At 46.1% G+C, this 16735-nt stretch overlaps 1 protein-coding gene across 2 annotated transcripts in view; it reads left to right on the plus strand.

The window, feature by feature from the left end:
• The first annotated feature begins 3932 nt into the window (after window positions 1–3932).
• The window catches only part of LOC140395284 (uncharacterized), a 238102-nt gene continuing 225299 nt past the window's right edge, over window positions 3933–16735 (plus strand). For both annotated transcript variants that reach the window (XM_072482859.1, XM_072482857.1), the window contains exon 1: window positions 3933–4045. The gene's annotated coding sequence lies outside the window, so the exon portion shown is untranslated. The remainder of the gene's footprint in view (window positions 4046–16735) is intronic.

Consider the following 16735-nt stretch of genomic DNA (forward strand, 5'->3'; position numbering starts at 1 on the left):
ACCCTCATAGACTGCGTGTCAGCGGGGCAGGGAAAGGAGTTTAGGGTAGACTCTCTTCAATATTACCGAGGGGGGATGATTACGGAGAGGGAGGGTTGGCTGAAAAGGTTCTGCCAATTGCCCAGAGGGGCACCACCGGTCGTCTCCATTCACCAAATTAATGGTTATTCCCCCTCAACGTGCAATGCTGGTACTTGTCACCCCGTATACATCACCGTAAAACACACGGCCTGGATGGAGTCAGGCAATAGGGTTTGTTCACTTAGAAATTAGATATTCGGGGTGATCATGAGAAATGGCAAGACTGAATGCTGCTTCCGTATTTTATTAGACCAGGGAGCAACTCCCACTAATGACACTAGGGGCGACACGGCGGAGAAAGAACAGGGAGTCAAAATAATTGAAGTAAAAGATTTAGAGCAAGCCTTTGAGATAGAAACCGGCTATGAGGAACAGAATGTGTGGATTGAGTGGGTGAGGTATTCGGCCCAGACGCTGAACAAAGACAATTGTTATGCTTGCGCATCAGGTAGACCACAGGCCCATATGGAGCCCTTTCCACTGGTGTGGACAGAAAATAGAGGGAGCATGGAATGTATGATGGCCCTGTACCAAGATGCGACAGCCTGGGGCAACAAGACCTGCACTGCCCCATCTCTGATGTTTCCTCCTGTTAATAAGAAACTATCAGCAAACCCTCCCTCCTTCTTGGTTACCGTGACGCATCACAAATCGTGTATAAGTCGTTCTGATACGGGGCTAAGTAAAGATGTGGGAGACCTCAAGACTTGTATTGAGACTAAGAACGTGACCACCCAGGGCAATTATTCATCACTAAAAATACCACGTGCAGATATATGGTGGTATTGCGGAGGAAAGATTCTAAGACCCACTCTACCCCCCCCAATGGAAAGGGACATGCGCATTAGTTCAGCTCGCCATTCCGTTCAGTATAGCCTATGAAAGACAAGAGGAGAAGGGGAGTGTAAAAGGGGGACGATCTAAACGGGGCATACCTACCTCATTTGATGACAGGATTTACCTGGACTCCGTTGGCATTCCCAGAGGAGTACCAGATGAGTTCAAAGCCCGAAATCAGATTGCAGCTGGGTTCGAGTCCCTCTTCTGGTGGGTTACGATCAATAAGAATGTGGATTGGATAAACTATATATACTATAAATCAACAGAGGTTCATAAATTATACCAGGGACGCCGTGAAGGGCATAGCAGAACAACTGGACGCAACCAGTAGAATGGCCTGGGAGAATAGATTGGCTCTGGATATGATTTTGGCAGAGAAAGGTGGTGTATGCGTTATGCTCAACGGACAGTGTTGCACGTTTATCCCCAACAACACGGCACCCGACGGATCGATTACCCGTGCGCTACAAGGGTTAACCACTCTGGCTGTGGAAATGGCACACAATTCAGGGGCAAACACATGCATGACTGGGTGGCTTGAATCATTGTTTGGGAAATGGAAAGGGTTAATTGTATCCATCCTCACCTCCATCATCGTGGTGATAGGAGCATTGGCGGCAATAGGCTGCTGCATCATCCCGTGTGTAAGAGGCTTGGTGCAGAGGCTCATCGAAACAGCCTTGACCAAGCAGATGCCCCTGGGTCAGGATACCATTTGCCTACTAGAAAGTGGGGAGACTGAAGGGGGGGGGACGGCCCCATAGAAAGGGAAGTTGAGAGGATGTTGGACAATTTTGGGGTAGGTTAGAAGAGGCTACGAAGTGTAAAAAGCAACAACAGTAAAAAGAAAAAAATGGGGATTTGTGAGAAATTAACATTCTGTGTTGTTTTTACATGTATATACTCTGGTTCACAATTAAGATGTCAACAATGAAGCATGATGGGAAAATTAACACGTCAAGTTCTGAGTAAGCTATAGTGAGCGAATTATTATAACGATGTACCAGAATGACCTTCGGGGAAGAACGGAATGTACAATAACAGAACTTGCTAAGCAAGGGGGAGATAGCAGGTGCAAGCAAAGGGTCTCATTCTTATCTTTAACTGCCAAATCACTGTGTAAGGGAGAGACCAAATAAGGGAACTGCCCTGTCTATAGTGGGTGGGATGTCTTTCTCAGGGATGGTTTCCCACGGATTGTATTTTCATGGATTGTATATAACAAAGTGATGATGTGTGAATTCTTTGTGTCTGCTATTGCTTACTGGAGGCACCCGCTCTTGCAAGATCGATAATAAATACTTCTTCAGAATTTGACTAAGTGTAAATCTTTTATGAAGTGAGCGGTGTTTCTCACAGTCTTACAAAGAACAAAGAAATGTACAGCACAGGAACAGGTCCTTCGGCCCTCCAAGCCCGTGCCGACCATGCTGCCCGACTAAACTACAATCTTCTACACTTCCTGGGTCCTTATCCCTCTATTCCCATCCTATTCATGTATTTGTCAAGATGCCCCTTAAATGTCACTATCGTCCCTGCTTCCACCACCTCCTCCGGTAGCGAGTTCCAGGCACCCACTACCCTCTGCGTAAAAAACTTGCCTCGTACATCTACTCTAAACCTTGCCCCTCTCACCTTAAACCTATGCCCCCTAGTAATTGACCCCTCTACCCTGGGGAAAAGCCTCTGACTATCCACTCTGTCTATGCCCCTCATAATTTTGTAGACCTCTATCAGGTCTCCCCTCAACCTCCTTCGTTCCAGTGAGAACAAACCGAGTTTATTCAACCGCTCCTCATAGCTAATGCCCTCCATACCAGGCAACATTCTGGTAAATCTCTTCTGCACCCTCTCTAAAGCCTCCACATCCTTCTGGTAGTGTGGCGACCAGAATTGAACACTATACTCCAAGTGTGGCCTAACTAAGGTTCTATACAGCTGCAACATGACTTGCCAATTCTTATACTCAATGCCCCGGCCAATGAAGGCAAGCATGCCGTATGCCTTCTTGACTACCTTCTCCACCTGTGTTGCCCCTTTCAATGACCTGTGGACCTGTACTCCTAGATCTCTTTGACTTTCAATACTCTTGAGGGTTCTACCATTCACTGTATATTCCCTACCTGCATTAGATCTTCCAAAATGCATTACCTCACATTTGTCCGGATTAAACTCCATCTGCCATCTCTCCGCCCAAGTCTCCAAACAATCTAAATCCTGCTGTATCCTCTGACAGTCCTCATCGCTATCCGCAATTCCACCAACCTTTGTGTCGTCTGCAAACTTACTAATCAGACCAGTTACATTTTCCTCCAAATCATTTATATATACTACAAAGAGCAAAGGTCCCAGCACTGATCCCTGTGGAACACCACTGGTCACAGCCCTCCAATTAGAAAAGCATCCTTCCATTGCTACTCTCTGCCTTCTATGGCCTAGCCAGTTCTGTATCCACCTTACCAGCTCACCCCTGATCCCGTGTGACTTCACCTTTTGTACTAGTCTACCATGAGGGACCTTGTCAAAGGCCTTACTGAAGTCCATATAGACAACATCCACTGCCCTACCTGCATCAATCATCTTAGTGACCGCCTCGAAAAACTAAATGTTATGAAATTGTCAACAGACTCACCTGATTCCTGCCTCAGGCCTTGAAATTCATGTCAATAGATCTAATGATTTGTCTTTAGCTGCAGTTGTAGAGTCAGAGCAAGTTTACAAATGGCACAAAGAGCCAATTTGGCCCATCCTGTCTCTGCCAGCTGAAAAACGATCCACCCAGTCTAATGCCACGTTCTAGAATTTGGTCTGGAGCCCTGCAGAATTTCATGAGTTTAAATGGTTCAAACAGTAATTACAACCATCATGATACCAGTTGCCTCTCACTGAACTTTCCCGCCTTCCAGCCTCACCGAGTCCCGCCCCCAATACTAATTGGCTCAGTCCCGTAACAGAACCCCAGCTCTGCCAGCCCCGATTGGCCTAGGCGCCTGTCAATCTTGGTGGGAAGGCGCGAGCGAGCAACGGCAGTTTGTGTCCTCGAGAGGAAAATTCGTGGCGAAGGTCCGAGTGGAAATGTGCCGCGGAGCCAAATGTCGAAGCTCCTGAGCTGACTAGGTCTGAGGTAAAAAAAAATATTGCAGGAAAGGGTCAGGCGGGCTTTCAGCAGCAAGGCCACCCTCAACAGTTGAGTTTAAACCCGGTGTTCTCGTGGCGGCGGTGGGATGAACCTTCCAGAAGGTTGGCTGCACCCTCTATTTGTTTAATTGTTAAATCAGTGTCTGATAACGCACCTATTTCCACCCACCAACTTCTAGAATAAAGTTTGTCCGGGGGGGGGGGGGGGGGGGAATTGGACAACATTGAGTCATATTCTGCCTTTTTTTGTACCTTACTTCTATTTAAACCGACCTTCCAAGGTTATATCAAGATTCTACTGAGGCCAATTGACCGCAACGTTTGGGACACGAGGAATGTTGGAGGAATTACCACATACCACTCAGGTGGAGCAACACTAACACTGAAATATGTCAACAATAGCCAGCTGACTGGTTCGGTCACTTTTCTGAGCAGATTGCTCTAACAGCGGGACAGACAGACACAAAACAAGTGAGCGCGGAGAAGGAAGAAACTGGAATGATTAAAAGTGGAACAGGGGTCATTTGAAAATAAAATCAAAGAGCTGGAAGACCAGAATACACTCATTTAAGTTTTAAAACATCATGCACCCAAGCAGAAAGCGCACTCTTTATCTGTATTTTATATGTTCTAATTGGACAGAATGCAGAGCCACTTTAATTTGATGCCTTGCAGTGCAAGTATGTAATTTTAAATATTTCAAAGTTGGTGAGGTTACAGAAGTAGGCACAATCGTACATTTCAACCATCAAATTGCATATCATATGTTGTCTGTCCTCCAAAGATTTAACCATTCAATTATTTGATCTAAACAACCTCAAGCATGTTTACAGAGTACCCATATTTGTATTTTATGCAGGCAATAGATGGCAGATGTGAACTTATTCTTAATAGGTGGCAACAGTTGATCCCATAAATAATATTAAAAGGGTATTTGACAGGTGCTTTAGAGTGAGGCTCTAAAACCAAAGGCATTGGACAAAGTACAGCTTTTATTTCAAAGCTGACAAAGTAAAAGAAGATTTAATTTTTTTTGAAATCCTAATGATAGATTTTTTCTGCACAAAATATTAAATCTAAAAATGTTTAACACCATGATGCAAGCTATTTACTGCTTGGATTAATTGCCCACGTTATTTGATTAGGATAGACCATGCAATATCTATTTTTAAATGGCCACGCTCAGCTCATGGGCATATTTTCTCAAATAAATGATATGTGTGATTTAACGGAAAAAGTTCTAAGTTATTTTGGGCACGATTGGCGGGGTGTTTCCCAGCGGCCATGTTGGCGCGATCGTGGCCTGCATTTAACGGCACTTAGTGTCGAAAATGAACCCCCATGAGCTACATGCCATGACTGGATGTCTTGCCGTCTGATTCGCCAGTTCATGGCTCAGCAACTCAGCACTAACGAGGGGAGCTGTGTTTAAACGTTCCCACTCCACGCTCCCGGTCAACACACGATTGCCAGTGTGTAGACCTGCTCCTCGCTTTGGTGATGCCGACCTGGCAAGGCTTCTGGACGCAGTGGATGTGAGACGAGACATTCTGTTCCCCCGAGGTGGTTGGAAGGCCAGCTGCAGGGCCACTAATATCGCCTGGGAGGCAATGGCAGCGGCCGTCAGTGTGGGCAGCTTGACCAGGAGAACCGCTTTATAAGGATTGTTGTACAATGTTGGAAGAAGACCAATGACCTCACCGAGCTGCAAGGATAAGTTACCACCTCTCTCCTGACATCAGTTCCACCTGCCATCTCTCATTCTCAAATGCCCCCGCTCCCCAAACAAATCAGTGGCTGCCACTTTGCATCCTCCCCACATCCTGGTCTTCGTGCTTGTTCCTCAGCAACCCTAGCACTCACCAGCACAACCCTTTCATGTCCAGTTCCCGTGTCCGTACATGCCATCTACCATAGACCACCTTGATCCATCAAGCGTGCAGCTCATAATACCTTCTCTCTGTTCCCACAGGATAAGTTGACCCATAATAGGCGTGAAAGGGCCAAGATGGGTGGCGGAGTACCACAGACCAGAGTCATCACTCCTTTATGAGGAGCAGACCCTGGAGATTGCGAGGTTGACCAGGCAGAGAGCCGACTGCGAGGTTGGGCTGCGCTGCAGAGGTGAGGATCCATGGGCCGTCCAGCCAGATGATCTGGCTCCAGTGAGTTCATGTCGGACAAAATGATCCTGCCTTCTCACTGACCACAGGATTCTCTCGCAGGATTTCCATCTGATAGGGCTGAACCACCCAGTGTCATCTTGTCCCCTTGCCACCCAAGATACCACTGGTGAGGCATCACAGCTATCACCCCCACATAGATGCTCACTTTGGTGGGTGACATTAGTGGACAGACGTCTGGGCACAATCTGGTGAACATCACACAGTAACTGATTTACATCGGGTGGAGGCAGGAACACCCAAGGGAGTCAGCAGTTGTAGGTCTACTGAACCCAGGACTGAGCTGAGTCTCAGTCAGATGCCAAGCCTCTGGACAAGGTTATTCCAGAGTTGATGCAGGTGCTTGCGCACGGCCATGAGATATAGGAAGGGATGTCAGTGACATTATTGGAGGAGTCCCAAAGGTTACGCATCCAGGAGATGATGCCAACAATACTGCTAGAATGGCAATCGCAGTTGATGGTCTGCAGCACAATGTCAGCGTCTTGAGTGGTGGTGACCACTCAAGTTTGTGATTGTTGAGCAAAGTTATAAGTAGGCAGTCACACTTTTTTTTTTTAACCTTCTCAAATCTGATTTTCTTTAACCTGAATCTTCCTTTGCCTCATTTACTCAATTTATACTTTCATGAAAGCCCACATATAATGTTATTTAAATTTTCTTTAGTTTATTTTCTTAGCCCTGGCTTTGTCGTGACACTCGGAGGTGTGAGGACACGTAGGTCACTTTGGTTTGGGAGGTAGGGTGGCTGAGCAGGCCAGGACCACTTGGAAAGGTGTTTTGGGTTGACAAGGGGAAAGAACTGAGCAGTTCAAGCATATGTGGCCTTTGTCTGGAGAGATTGTGTTGAGTGGAAGAGCAGAGCACATTGAGACCATGTTGCCTTTGTGAGGCAAGATTCGGGTTGAGCCCAGGAAAGATATGAGCAGACCATAACCTTAACAAATGTCTGTACTTGGAGGAGAGAGTTGGATTGTGGAGAGCAGCTTGGGTGTGTGGCTCAGTGGGTGGCACAGTGGTTAGCACTGCTGTCTCACAGCGCCAGGGACATGGGTTCAATTCTGGCGTAGGTGTCTGTGAATTTTGCTTTTTCTCCCCATGTATGCATGGGTTTCCTCTGGGTGCTTCGATTGCCTCCCAATGTCCGAAGATGTGTGGGTTCGGTGGATTGGCCATGATAAATTGCCCTTTAGTGTACAGGGATGTGCAGGTTTAGATGGGGTTATGGGGAGGGGGCCCAGTGAGGTTCTCTTTTGGGAGGTCGGTAGACTGAATGGCCTCCTATACTGTAGGGATGCTAAGGTTCAATGGAATGAGATTTGGGATTGGAAGAATAATGAGAAGCCTGGAATCGGAGACCATGGGAGAACATAAAACAATAAAAATAAGTAGGATAAAGGACATATGGACAAAAGATCATTTAAAATGGTTATATAGGAAAGCAGTAATTGTTCCTTCCTGCTGATGAACACATGTTTTTTCAGACATTGGTGGTTGGTTCACGTCGGTCAGTCAGAAGTGCTGAAAACACCCACTATATCTAAACTTCATTAGTGCTGTGGTGTTACATGTAGATTCAATCCTGTTTAAATTTTGAAAAGAGAGCATGTAATGTTTGTTGCATTATTCTTTTATAATAATAATCTTTATTCGTGTCACAAGTAGGCTTACATTAACACTGCAATGAGGTTACTCTGAAAATCCCCCAGTCGCCACACTCTGATGCCTGTTCGGGTACACTGAGGGAGAATTCAGAATGTCCAATTCACCTAACAAGCACGTCTTTCGGGATTTGTGGGAGGAAACCGGAGCACTCCGAGGAAACCCTCGCATGCACGGGGAGAACGTGCAGACTCCGCACAGACTGTGACCCACGCCGGGAATCGAACCTGGGACCTTGGCGCTGTTAAACAACAGTGCTAACCACCGTGCTACTGTACTTTTTTGAAAGTGGGACTGTCACTTAAAGATCATCATGTTAATTTTTAGGCATATAAAGCAGTGAAAGGCAATCTGCGGGGGGGGGGGGGGGTTGTGGATGAGCAATAAGTGCTAGGCCAACCGCAACCGGTGGAGCCCACACCCCACGAATGAATTTTTAAGGAAAATGTGGTCAGTAAGGGGCTGAAGACTGGGCAGGTATGATGAGTGCTGGTAGTCTAAAGGAGCAGCCATGAGAGTGGGAAAAGCATGGGGGTATTTTGGTGTGGAGTGCAGCATCTTGATATTTGGGGATGGTTGGGGAAGGATTGTTGACAAGTGGTCATGTGCTTTTATTTCAAAAATAGTCTTAGTAGCTGTGCAAGTGTGATGGGCATTTCAATAACACCTGGTAGGACCGTTTAATTGGCAAAGGTTTTAATATTGAAACATCATCTAATAGTGCCCCAGGGAATCGTTAGAGAGCTGTTTATTATTACACTGGAATTGGCATTCAAAATGGCATTGTTTTCAATGGAATCTGGACTGTGTGTAAGATTTTTAATTTGCTGGTGGGCTTCTTCTGGCACATGGTAATTTGAAGGCTTCACTTTCTCATGCTCATCATTATCCTGTTGGTTTTTTGGACTGTGTTTATGTTTATGCTTCTGTTTATTCCCAAACATTTTTCCAAATTAATTTTATTTCCTTTTCAATGAAGGACAATGGGTAGCAGGGTGTGGCAATTAAATTAGAAGATTAATAGTGGACCAAGAGATTGGGAAGTTAAGGATTTCTAAAAGACAAGAGGGAGGAATTGAAGTATGAGAGAAAACTGGCACGAAATATAAAAAGCAGACAGTAAAAGCTTCTACAAGTACATCAAAAGGAAGAGTAATGACAGTGAGCTTGTTCCCTTAATAATGGGAAATAAGGAAATAGTTGAGACTTTGAGCAAGTATTTTGTATCTATCTTCACATCCAGAAGACACGCACACCATCCCAAGAATAGTAGAAAAGCAGGGTGCAAAAGTTAGAGAGAAACAAAGCAAACAAAATCACTAGATTAAAAAGTACTGGGAAAACTAATGGGACTAAAGGCTGACAAGTCCCTGGACCTAATGAACTGCATCTTGGAGTCTTGAAGGAAATAGTTCCAGAGAGAGTGGATGCATTAGGGCAGCATGGTAGGACAAGTGGATAGCACTATGGCTTCACAGCGCCAGGGTCCCAGGTTCGATTCCCTGCTGGATCATTGTCTGTGCGGAGTCTGCATGTTCTCCCCGTGTCTGCGTGGGTTTCCTCTGGGTGCTCCGGTTTCCTCCCACAGTCCAAAGATGGACAGGTTAGGTGGATTGGCCATGATAAATTGCCCTTAGTGACCAAAAAGGTTAGAGGCTGTTTAGCACAGGGCTAAATCACTGGCTTTGAAAGCAGACCAAGGCAGGCCAGCAGCACGGTTCAATTCCCGTAGCAGCCTCCTCGAACAGGTGCCGGAATGTGGCGACTAGGGGCTTTTCACAGTAACTTCATATGAAGCCTACTTGTGACAAGCGATTTTCATTTCATTCATTTTCAAAAAGGTTAGGAGGGCTATTGGGTTACGGGAATGGGGTGGAAGTGGGTCGGTGCAGATTCGATGGGCCGAATGGCTTCCTGTGTTCTATGTCTGTCTATATTGTGTGTAATCTTCCAAAATTCTCAATTTTGAAAAGATCCCTGCAGTTTGGAAAGTTGCAAATGTGCCATGACTATTGAAGAGCGGAGGGAGGTGTCCGGAACAAAATGGCACTGTAAGCAACGACCTAGAACGGCCCGTGGGCGAAGGGAGACCCCGGGGTGCAGGGGCATATCTATGTGGCAGATGCACAGTTGGCAGCCATGTTGGATGCCCCCTGGATGAAGGGAAACCCCAGAGCGCAGGGGCCCGACCACATGGGGAGAGCAGTGACCGTGGCCATCTTTAATGGCCCCCTAACAACGAGAAACCCTAGAGTGCAGGGGTGTGCCCACCAGGAAAAATGGTTAATCCCACAGGAGCGGAGGGACAAACCCCCCAACCCCACCAGGATAGTCACCTGGGATGTCAGAGGACTTAACTGCAGGGGACTCTGGGATGACGCAGTTCCTCAATGGACTGGACATGCCAGTTGTGGGGAAGACAGGAAACGGAGCCTGGAAGCACCGCTAGAACTGGGAGAGGCCATGAGAGTATTGGCTCCATGCAGGCGGGGAAGGCGCTGGGACTGGACGGTTTCCCGGCGGACTTCTACAAAACATTTGCAACAGCACTGGCCCCGCACTTGCAGGAGATGTTCAGACTCGCTGGCACAAGCATCAATCCCGCTAATACCTAAAAAAGACAGACCCGCCAGAGTGCGTTTCATACAGGCCCATCTTGCAACTAAATGTAGACACCAAAATATTGGCCAAAATCCTAATTAAGAGGCTGGAGAACTCTGTACCAGTGGTGGTCGCAGAAGACCAAACGGGCTTTGTCAAAGGTGGACAGCTAACATCGAATATGATCATGGATCTGAGTAGGAAGAGGTACTGGGCAGTCAGTGATCATGACCCTATCTGGGGAGAGAACACCTGAGGTGATCGTCTCCCGAGATGCAGAAAAGACCTTCGACAGAGTCAAATGGAAGTACCTTGGTGCTGGAACGGCTCGGGCTTGGAACAGAATTCACCGTCTGGGTGAAACAACTGTATAATGCCCCCATGGCGAGCGTACGGACAAATACCGGCAACTCCCAAATACTTCCAGCTGCACAGGAAGAGGGATGCCCGTGATCCCCGCTGTTGTTTGCCCTCGCAATCGAGCCGCTAGCGATCACGCTCAGAAGCGCAAAGAACTGGAAGGAGATCTGAAGATGAGGCAGAGAGCAGTGAGTCTCGCTCTATGTGGATAGTCTGCTCCGCTACATCTCGGACCCACAAAGCAGTGTGGAAGGAATCATCACGCTCTTGAAAGAGTTTGGTGCCTTCTCGGGCTACAAACTCAACATGAGCAAAACTAGATCTCCCTGGTGAACCCGCAAGGGGGAGGGGCAGAGCTGGTCCGGCACAAATTCCGCTACCTGGGGATCCAAATCGCCCATGACTGGACTGGTGTCCACAAATAGAACCTGACCAGTCTGACTAAGGAAGTGAAAAAGGATCTGCAGAGATGGAACACACTCCCACTCTCCCTGGTGGGGAGAGTGCAGGTGATCAAAATGAACGTACTGTCCAGGTGGTACTTCCTACTCCGATCCATCCCGATCTATATCCCCAAGCCCTTTTTCACCTCGCTGGACAAACCCATTATGGCATTCATGTGGGGTGGTGGGGTGGTGGGGGGGGGGGGGGGGGGGGGCGGAGAGAGAGAGAGAACGCAAGGATTCCAAAGAAGGTCCTATAGAAAAGAAAACAAAATCCAGGGAGGGGGGGGACTAGCCCTCCCAAACCTGTGATACTACCACTGGGCAGCAACAGCAGAAAGAATCTTGTGAAAGTTGGGGACGGCCCGGGGAAAGGAGAGCAAAACCAAACCCAGCCGGAGAGATGGGGGCAGCAGGGAGTGGAGGGCGGGAACAACAATGGGGGGGAACCAAGAGGGAGAAAACAAAGGGGAACACAGACGGGAAAGGAAACACTGGCCACAGCAAACGTAGCAAGGAGGAAAGCAAGAACGAAAAGAAGAAACTATCTAAACTCATGTGAATAACAAAAAAATGACCAAATGTAAATATCATTAGGGACCCCCCCCCCCCCCTTGCAAAAGTCTTATCATCTTTATACTGTGCGACGTATAACAAAAGCCCAACAAAAAAACATTTTTTTTTTAAATGGAGGGAGGAAGCAGATATTTATAGGAAAACACTATATTCATGATTTAGGAGGTAGCAGGGTACTTAAAAATTACAATACAATCGGCAGTCAGCATGGTTTTGTGAAAGGGAAATCATGTTTGACAAATTTGTTAGAGTTCTTAGGATTTAACAAGCGCAGGGTTGATAAAGAGGAACCAATGGACGTGTATTTGGATTTCTAAAAGGCATTTGATAAAGTGCCAGATAACAGATTACCACACAAGATAAGGGGTCGGGGTGATGTATTAGCATGTAGAGGATTGGATACTAACGGATAAAAATGGGCAATTTTCATATTGGCAAACTAATTAGTGGAGTGCTGCATGATCATCAGTGCTGGGGCCTCATCTGTTCATGACTTGGGTATTGTAGCCTTTAACAATAGGAAGATAGGTAGGAAAACGTGAGGAAGGTGCAAGAAGTCTGCATAGGGATATAGGTAGGTTACTAGAGTAGGCAAACATTTGGCAGATAGAATATAATGGGTGAAATGTGAGGTGAACTTTGGGAAGAATACAAAAGCAAAATCTATGATTTAAATGGAGCGACATTGCTGAATGCATTACTGAGGGATTATGAAGACACATGGAAACGTACAACAGTATATGAGATTGGTGAGGCTGCACCTGGACAGTTTTTGGTCTCCCTAATTAAAGAAGGATGTAGTTTTGTTGGAGGAAGTTCAGAGAAGATTCACCATTCTGACTACCGGGGTTGTCTAATGAGGAAAAGTTGAGCAGGTTGGAACTATATATAGAGTTTAGAAGAATGAGTGGTAATCTTATTGAAATACAGTATTCTGAATTGTCAGGGTAGATGCTGAAAGGAGGTTTCCTCCCATTTGGGGGAGGGGGGGGGCGTCTAGAACTGGGGGTGCTGTTTCAAAACAAAGGGCCTCCCATTTGAAATGGAAATGCATGTGAAGAAAAAGTAGTGGTGAATAGGATGAGCAGGCAGGGCCAGTCTAACGACTATGGAGGGAAACAAAACCTAAAAAAAAAATCAAAATATAAGATGACTGGGAGTGAAAGTTGGGGATGAGGCTGAGTGTTATCAGAGATTAATAAAGGAAGTCAGGATGTGTGAAAAATGTAGTGCACAAGCAAATCCTGCAAGGAAAAGACATCGGGATATAATTTAAAAACCTTGTACCGAAATGCGCGCAGGATTCGGAATAAGGTCAATGAGCTGATGGCACAAATTGAGACAAATGGGTATGATTTGGTGGGAATTACTGAAACATGTTGCACCTGAAAAGCTGCACTGTGCAACGCGACCGGTAGATGCTGGAAGATCCTGCTTGCTACCTGGCTCACCACACGTCATGAGATCTAATGCGATCTTGATGTGAATCCCATCCATTGTGGGCGGGATCACTGGCAAATCTGCATATTAGAGTGAGACAGCTAGTCTCACTCGAATATGCGTTCCCGAGATCTACCCGCGACGTGGGATCTAACCTTGCCTTGGAGACATCGGGCAATCACACTTCAGTGCTGTGACCAGAGGAAATGGCTTTTGTGGGTGTGTCCCAGGGGATTAGAGTGTCCCAGGGGATTGGAATCGCCCAGGTGAATGCCCTCTGGGCAGGGTGCTACCCTGGCACATGCCAGGCTGGAACTGCCAAGGTGCCACGCTGGCATTTTTTGGGCAGAGGATCGGACCAGTGGGGTGCCTAGGGAGGTCACCCCCTTTTATAATGAGTTGGGGCTTCGGGCGTCACGTCAGAAGATCGGGCGCCATTTAAAAGTGGCGTCCCGATCTCTCGCTACACTGAGTTCCTTCCAGTGGAGGTCCTCAGTGAGGAAAATGGAGGTCCTCAGTGAGGAAAATGGGGCTAAGTGCGGTCTCGTCGAGTTCCCCGCTGAGGATCTACCCAAATGAACGTTGGGTAGCATGGTGTTTCTCGGCGCTCCGAACTTCGGGAACACCCGCCAGGGGACTCTGTCCCCATTCAGGTAGATTGCGCCCATGGCCTCAGGAGTACTGGGACTGGGAGGTGAATGTCCAAGGATACGCTGTATTCAGAAAGGATAGACAGGATGGAACAGGAGGTGGAGTTGCTTTGTTGGTTAAAGATGACATCAAAGTTGTATTATGAAATTATATTGGCAGTAAGGGTCCAAGTGTTGAATCTGGGTGAAAATAAAAACACAAGGGAAACTCCTTGGTAGGAGTAAGTGGGGCACAGTATAAACCAAAAAATAATGAGGCTTGTGAGAAGGGCACAATGGTAATGATGGGTGATTTTAACATGCATATTGACTATTAATCAAATTGGCAAGCCTCGAGGGAGATTTCAGAGTGTGTGAGGCATTGTTTCTTAGAGCAATATGTGATGGAGCTAACCAAGCAGCAGGTTGTTCTAGATTTAATACTATATAACGAAGGATTGACAAATAGTCTTGTTGTTAAGGGTTCCCTTGGTAGAAGGATCACAGCGTGCTGGAATTTCAAATTCAGATTGAGCGCGAGAGTGCTGTTTTAGCGTTAGGCAAAGGTAATTATACAGGCCTGAGGAAAGAGTTGGCCCAAGTAGACTGGGCACAAATAATTGAGGGTAGATGGCAGATGTTCAGGAGGATATTAAAAATATCTCCATTAAAATATATTCCTGAGGGGAAGAGGAATTGTAAAAGGGAGAAAAAGGTTCCAGGGCTAAAAAAGGTAGTCAAAGAGGACAGGCAAAAACTGGGGCATACCATACTGCAAAAGCTAGAGGTAAGCTGGAGGATTGAGTGAACTTAAGGTTCAGCAAAAGGCTACTAAATATAAAATCACAATAGCTAATGTGGACTACGAAAGGAAACTAGCAGAAAACATAAACACTGATACCAAAAGTTTCTATAAGTATATAAAGAGGAAGAGAATAGCTAAAGTAAATATTAGCCCTTTAGAGGACGATACTGGTGAGGCAATAATGGGGAACACTGAACCAATATTTTGCCTAGACTGTAGAGGATAATAAAAGTTTTCTGCAAACAGCAGTTAATGCACAGGAACTTGGTGCCATAACCATCACTAGGGAGAAAGTATTGAATAAACTAATGGGATTAAAGGCAGACGAGGCTCCGGGGCTTGATGGCCTGCACCCTAGTGTATTAAAGGAGGTGGCAGCAGAGATGGTGAATGCACTAGTTATGGTATTTCAGAATTCCCTGGATTCTGGCAAGGTCCCAGTGGATTGGAAATTTGTTTTAATGTGACTCCCCTGTTCAAAAAGGGAGAGGGGCAAAAAGTAGGAAACTATAGACGGGTTGGCTTGACCTCTGTGGTGGGGAAGTTGCTGGAATCAATCATTGAGGAGATGACTGAACTTTTGGAAGGACAAAGCTCAGTCCACCATTGTCAGCATGGTTTTATGAAAGGTATGCTTTTATGCAGGGTCATGCTTGACAAACCTATTTGAGTTCTTTGAGGACGTAACCAGCAGGTGGTTAATGGAGAACCTGTGGATGTATATCTGGACTTCCAGAAGGCGATTGATAAGATGCCGCATAAAAGACTGATCCAGAAGGTGAGATTGCAGGGGATTAGGAGTAGAATACTAGATTGGGTTGAGGATTTGCTGACTGACAGAAAGCAGAGGGTGGGGATAAATGGGTCCTTCTCTGGCTGATTAACTGTAACCAGTGGGGTGGTCTGGCTGATTAACTGTAACTAGTGGGATGCTGCAGGGGCCAGTCCTCCGACCTCAACTGTTTACAATCTATATAAATGATCTGCAAGCAGAGTCAGAGTGTAGCATAGCAAAATTTGCAGATGATACTAAAGTAGGTGTGAAAGCGGGCAGTGAAGAGGAAATAACGAGTTTACAAACAGGTAAAGATAGGCTGTGAGAATGGGCCAAAATTTGGCTGATGGAGTTCAATGCGGATAATTGTGACGTTCTCCATTTTGGCTGAAAAAATAGAAAGGCAAATTATTATTTAAATTGCAAGCAGATTGAAAATGAGTCTGGGCAGAGAGATCTGGGTGTCTTCGTTCATGAATTGCAGAAAGTCAGTCTGCAGGTACAGCATGTAATAAAAAAGGCAAATAGAATTTTAGCGTTTATTGCAAAAGGACTGTAGTATAGAGAAGTGTTGTTTCAATTGTATAGGGTATTGGTCAGACCACATAGAACAGTACAGGCCCTTCAGCCCACGATATTGTGCCGACCATTTATCCTAATCTAAAATATAGAACTCTGGATTATTGTGTTCAGTTTTGGTCTCCTTATTTGAGGAAGGATGTGGTGACATTGGAGGCAGTTCAGAGGAGGTTCACAAGATTTATTCCGAGAATGAAAGGGTTAACGTAGTGAGGAGAGATTGAACAGTTGGGGCTTAAAATCGCCAGAGTCGCCCTGCTGCCTCACGGCATCGAGGTCCCAGGTTCGATCCCGGCTCTGGGTCACTGTCCGTGTGGAGTTTGCACATTCTCCCCGTGTTTGCGTGGATTTCGCCCCCACAACTCAAAGATGTGCAGGGTAGGTGGATTGTCCTTGGTAAATTGCCCCTTAATTGGAAAAAATGAATTGGGTACTCTAAATTAAAAAAAAAAAATCGCTGGAGTTTAGAAGAATGAGATGCTCTGACTAATTTTGTAATCTAGTTCTTGGTCTGTAGCATTGCATGTAACAGATGAGGAACAGATCAGCCATGATCGAATGGCGAGTAGACTTGACTGGCTGAATGCCTTAATTCTGCTCCAATATCTTTTGAATTTATGAGA

This window comes from Scyliorhinus torazame, chromosome 18 (genome assembly GCF_047496885.1).
Source record: "Scyliorhinus torazame isolate Kashiwa2021f chromosome 18, sScyTor2.1, whole genome shotgun sequence".
Taxonomy (NCBI): Eukaryota; Metazoa; Chordata; class Chondrichthyes; order Carcharhiniformes; family Scyliorhinidae; genus Scyliorhinus; species Scyliorhinus torazame.